The 6,048-nt window shown below is 40.8% G+C and overlaps 1 long non-coding RNA gene across 1 annotated transcript; it reads right to left on the bottom strand.

Moving 5' to 3' along the window:
* Positions 1-4,179: 4,179 nt before the first annotated feature.
* LOC144890800 (uncharacterized) lies at positions 4,180-5,156 on the bottom strand. The gene is made up of 3 exons (XR_013622526.1): positions 4,926-5,156; positions 4,521-4,796; positions 4,180-4,419 (listed from the first exon to the last, which is right to left on the bottom strand). It is a non-coding gene; the product is annotated as an uncharacterized LOC144890800 (long non-coding RNA).
* Positions 5,157-6,048: the final 892 nt, after the last annotated feature.

The raw sequence follows: 6,048 nt of genomic DNA, 5'->3' as shown, positions 1-6,048 counted from the left end.
TGACTTGTCCTATTTATGCCAAAATAACTGATTGTCATTCCTCAATTAGTTATTTTCTGAAAACAATTAAGCTGAATTAGTCATTAGTGTTTTGCCTTAATTAGTCATTTTATGAAGATGACTCTTTGAAAAGACCTCGATTTGTGGAACGTGATGTATAGTTATCAGTACCATTGTACCATTTCTGCACCTGTTCTACTTTTTATTAATGAAGATAATGAATGATAAATTTCCTCGGCACCACTGAGCTCCTCACCACCTGCAAAGCTTTCATCCGCAGCTTGATAGAGTGCTGCTCTCCCCTCTGGGCTGGTGCTCCTGCCTCACACCGAGCTCGGTTTCACGCTGTAGAAAGCAAGGCTTTTGAAATCATTGGAATCTCCCGTGATGAAGCTGATTCTGAGGACCTTTCATTCTCTCACCGCAGGCAGGTTGGTGGTCTTTCTGTCTTCTCCCGACTCCTCTCCGGCCTAGCTCCCCCAGCTCTATCTGTGCTCTGTCCTCCAAATATTCCTGCAGGACACATGATCTGCTAGCAACCATCTTCTGGTGAAACTGCCAAAATCGAGACTCTCTGCTCACCTTCACTCTTTCATGCCTCTTTTTTCCCCGCCTCTGGAGCAAACTCCCACAATCTCGTCAATCCCTCCATGTCTTCAAAACAGCTATCCACCACCATCTCCTATCTTTCCCCATCGAAAGTCTTGATATTTTCTACCCTCGTCAATCCACCCTAAATCCACCTCCTTCAAATTCCAATTTCTTTCCTGAAAGTTCTTGCAGTGTCCATTTGGTTATACCGTGGACCCCAATGTCCCTGTTTCTACTGGTGTTGTGTTTCCCTCTCTCAACCCTCTTGTCTCCTGCTCTCTTTATTGTATGTTCTTTGTGTTAGCTGTTACACGAGCCTTGACTGAGCATACAAAGAAAAAACACTTGTGTCCAAATATCAGCTTCCGAGCTAAATGTTACCTGAGATATTGCCCAGATGAGAAATAAAATAAATAAGTGATTAATAATAAAAATAAATAAATAATAATCATAAAATAATTAAATTATTAATCAATTGGCTAATATAATAGCTAAACCACGACCTTCCCTCCAAATCTGTAACTTTAAAAAACCTAATTAAGTAATTCATCAAATAATTAAATGGGTAATTGATTAATCAATAAATCAAAAATATCCTTTGCAGCCAAATCACTTGGTCATTGCCATGTCCAAATATCAGCTTCCTAACTCAAAAGGTACCTGGGATATTGCAAAGATGAGAAAGAAAAGATTAATATGAACTTAATAAATCGCCAATAATTAAATAATTAATCAATTCATTGATTCATCAATAAAATAAAAAATACAGTTTTGCCAAAGTACTTGCTCATTATTGTGGCCAAATTTCAACTTCCTATCTCAAAGGATGGCCGAGATATCGTCCGGACAAACATACAAACAGTGAAAACTGAGTACTTCGGTGCCTGGCGATGACGTCATGCAGCGCCTGGATATGGACTAGGAAAGGAGCGGTGTATAAAATCTTGAGAAGACTGATTGGTTGGGTGCTTTACCTGAAGGCAGGTCATTAGCTGCTTGCAAGGGTGATAATGGGCGGTTTGCCATTACCTTCCCAGCAGTTAGGACAATAATTTGTCATTTGACCAGAATGTCGGTGATAACTTGCCTACTCTTCATGAAGGACATGGTGGGATCTACCCGGCTTAACGTCCATCCGAGGGACGACACACACGAAGCCTGGTGTTGGCTTCGCGGTTTGGGTGCCGGCTTGGGATCCTAGGATCCTGGGTTCGAATCCCGGTCGATTGCTGAATTAACACCAGGGTGGTCGACTCAGCCTGTCATTTTTACGATGTCGGCAAATTGAGTACTAGTTCACTGGTAATTCCCTGTGTGTAGCAAGAGGCGACCAACAGGGTTGGTGGCAGGAAGGGCATCCGGCCATAAAACATTGCCTTTAAAAAAGGCCATCCCCTGCTCTGTGGGGAAAAATGGCCTCTAAAGGTGGTTCTAAAGGTGGTTCTAAAGGTGGTTCAAGGGACGACACACACTGATGACATCACCCTACCTGTGACACACTGGGATAACAGTTTGTAGTTGGGTCGAGATCCAAACCCAGGCTAAACAGCGAAGAGAAGTGTGTGTGTCCGTCTCGGCGATCTTGTCAATCCCTGGGATAGAGTACGGAATCTAATTTACAAATAAATGAAATAATTTACGAAATGAAAGGTTCATTGATTGCAAATGAAAGGTTGGAAGGTTTGAAGATCCTTAAAGGTTTAAACTCTAAAGAGTCCACAGGGTCTGAAAGGTCGAAATCTTTAATAAACCCGGTATTTTATCTTTAATAAACTGAAATGTCCAACGGCCAAATTGAAAATGGAGGAATAGTTATGGCGTAACAATATATAATGAATGGATGTACTCAAGTCAAATACGATGTGATTGAAAATTGATAGAAGTACAGTACATTACTCAGTTCAAATAGTACGTACTTAATAGATGTACACACATTGGTCACTTTGGCTTCACCGTATTTTTCGTTTTTATTTATATATACACAAAGAATTAAGTTAAGCACCCCCCCCCCCCCCCCGTTTTTTTACAACCTCGCACATTACAAGTTTGTTGTCGTCAAAACAGTGTAATATACCCATGATATTGCTATATTTTCTGGAGAAGTGATATTATGGTCACATAAAAACATAACAATCATGCCGTTTTCAATATTTTATTCTGAATAATTTAAGGTGAAATTTTTTGGGAATTTTAGGCATATTTTCACCTCAATTTAAGTATGGAGCTATAGGTCCATCACGGACAGTGTGGATGACGTTTATGTTTTCTAACGTACAGTCATTGTTCTGAGAAGACCTCTAGCGATCTTTGCGTCAATAACGTGTGTAGGACCCACGTGATCGGATCACTGACTCAACCCTACGTCTCATAGACCCTGTAAGCCGTCGTATGCGTTGCTGTGGCAGGTTGTTCCATTCCCGATGTAATGCACGTTCCAATTCATCCAGATTGGCTATTGGAGGGACCATCTTCGCAATTTGTCGTCCCAACATGTCCCAAACGTGCTCGAGGGGGTTCAGGTCAGGACTGTACGCAGGCCAGGGGATGGTTGTCACAGCACCTTGCTCCATCCGATCACGTGGGTCCTACACACGTTATTGACGCAAAGATCGCGTACGTACTTAATAGATGTACACACATTGGTCACTTTGGCTTCACGGTATTTTTCGTTTTTATTTATATAGATACATAAACCTTATAATGTACATCGTGGATGTTACATGGTTTGAATTTCTTCACAGAAGAGGAAGACCGCTGCACTAAAGTATCCAGTGGTGAGAATGATACATATAAGGTTTCCTGCCAGTCTCGACTAATAATAAAACCAGATGGTATTCATAGAATACTTGCCCTGTGCAGTCATCTTGGTGCGAGCCAACTCTTTTGTTTGTGAACGGTTTTTCTTCTTTGATCCAATATGGCTGCCAGACCACGTGAGCGATTATTACATCATAAATTTATATTCTCTAATATAATTGTTGCACAGATCATGCTCAATAAATTTCAAACTGGTCAGACTAAGCGAATTATGACGTCATAGTTACCACACCATTGACGTCATCGTTGACAACACCTATTCCCCATGCGGAGTTCTTTACAATGAGCCACGTTTCAATTTTTTCCCATAGAGCGGTTGTGGAGATATAGATGTACAACGTTTTTCAGTTTTTCGAAGATGGTGCCTGTACCACGTGACCTATGACGTCATGATTATCATTACCTTATTCTACAGGAGGAGGCGCTTCTATGGTGAAAATTTCGTGTTCATCAGACCAACGGTTGCTGAGAAAAAAAATTCATACTGATCGGATGAAGCGTTATACTTGTCAAATCATGACGTCATAACGAAGGCACCGATGACATGATAAAATTTCGTGTCAGTCGGACCAACTGAATGAATAAATCAATTTTAAAAATAACAGTTTGTAGTTGGGTCGACTACAAACCACGTAAACATACAGACACGTACGGACGGAATGCACGCACCCGAATGCCGAACCCTGCTTTTCGCTTCGCGAGTGCAGGTAATAAACAAATCGTTCGTTCACACTCGTGTTTATACCATTTACAATAAATCCATAAACGTACCTTCTGTAATTGTTTGTGAGATTGTTGTGATAACTCTTCCTGATTCTCCATACAGAACACACATCCATTTTCCTGCATCTTCACGAGTAAAATTGAAAGTGAAACTGGGCTGGTTTGTGACGACACGATGAGACGTTACATGGCGCCACCCGAACGTCACACCAGGTACAGGATGCGAAAGTTCACAGTTCAAAGTCACTGCAGTTCCATTGGAAACTCTTTTCCCTGGAGTCACTGTGGCTGGAGGTGAAAGTAAAGATGTTGTTGTTTATTTTAACAATAAAAACCTATTTGAAACTCATAATGTTTCTGTTACAATAACTACAGGTGGAGCAGCTTACCTGTGACGATGATGATGATCGATATATAATAAATATCCCGATCAGATCGACACTCGTAATGTCCGGTGTCCTCGGGACGAACATCGGAGATTCTAAGTGAGAAATCCTCGGTGATTGTGAATTTCCCATTTGTTTGTTCATCTCGATCCTTCATCAGAGATTTTGATTCATTCACTTTATACCATCGAGTGCTGTTACGATTCACACCTGGTAAGGTGATGTTACTGTTAACTGGAGTTATATAAATACTTCTCTTTACACCATCACGTGATCCTCCTGTAAGAGAGGGAATGGGATGTTTAATAACACGAGAAATTGAATGTTTAATGTTAAATAACAAATGTGAATAAAAGTGAAACTAAAGATAAATTATATAATAAGACAATAATTAAATAATTATCTCACGTTTATAGACGTTGATAAAGCGATTGATGGTGAGACGAGTTTTGTTCATTGTGGAGACGAGGCAGGTCCATTTACCCCCATCAGTGATCCCCATTTGTGAAACTCTCATTACCTGTCCCTTTCCCACCGACAGGTGCCCCCTCATCCACTCCACGTCACCATCAGCACCATAGATCGAGCACCTCAAGGTGGTTTCACGACCTTCCTCTACAGGGTTCCCCCAGCTCATCACTGTGAATAACAAACATTATATTGTTATTAATTACTTCGTTAATTTATATTAATCACCTGTGTTTATTCAATGATTGTATTTATTAATGAAGATAATGATAAATATTCACCTTTAGCAGTAACGAGTTTCACCTCAGCGAGTTTGGTTCGTTTGTAAATGGAACGATTAACGTGGTTACAGGTGAATGTTCCAAAATCATAAGAACGTACAGGTGAGATAAGGAGAGAAAAATCTCCTTCTTTGACTCCATAACCGGTAATGTACAGATTATTATATCCACGCCGAGTGAATCCTTCATCCGGGAAGTCTTGGTCCATGATGATTCCCATAATGATTCCCCTGTCCCTCTTCTCCCAATCCCATTCCACCCGAGCCCTTTCTCTCCACAATGATCTGCTGAACAAACATGGCAGCGTCACCGCGTCACCCACACCTGCAAACACGGATTTCTCTTCCACAGCCCGTGTGTGTTCAACACCTGAAAACACAAGAAAACATTGTGAGTTATTCAGATAATTGTTTATTAATATTTACAGATTTGATATCTTGTTTATTTCAATATAACTGAATCATCGGATCGATATCAACCACCGAAGTTACCAAAACATATTTGAATCCCAATACAAGAATAAGAGTGCAGCATTTAGGGGGGAGGGTAAGAGGTACGAATCCCCACCCCAATCACCCGCTCATCCGCTATTCGGGAAAGCAAAATGTGACGAATCAAGAATTATTTGACCATTCACAGTCTTCTTCTTCTTTTATCGTTTTCACAATCGTGCATGTAAAGTGATCAAATTGGAAGATGTCACCCCCTCCATCCCCTCTTGTTTCCCCACTCCAAGTAATTATATAACAGCTTTGCAGAGTCGATGGTACTTGTGGTCCAAT

Source organism: Myxine glutinosa, chromosome 1 (assembly GCF_964187855.1).
Source record: "Myxine glutinosa chromosome 1, kmMyxGlut1.1, whole genome shotgun sequence".
In the NCBI taxonomy this organism is placed as follows: Eukaryota; Metazoa; Chordata; class Myxini; order Myxiniformes; family Myxinidae; genus Myxine; species Myxine glutinosa.
Note: the sequence above shows the minus strand (reverse complement) of the source record. Positions and strands in the feature narration are given on the sequence as shown.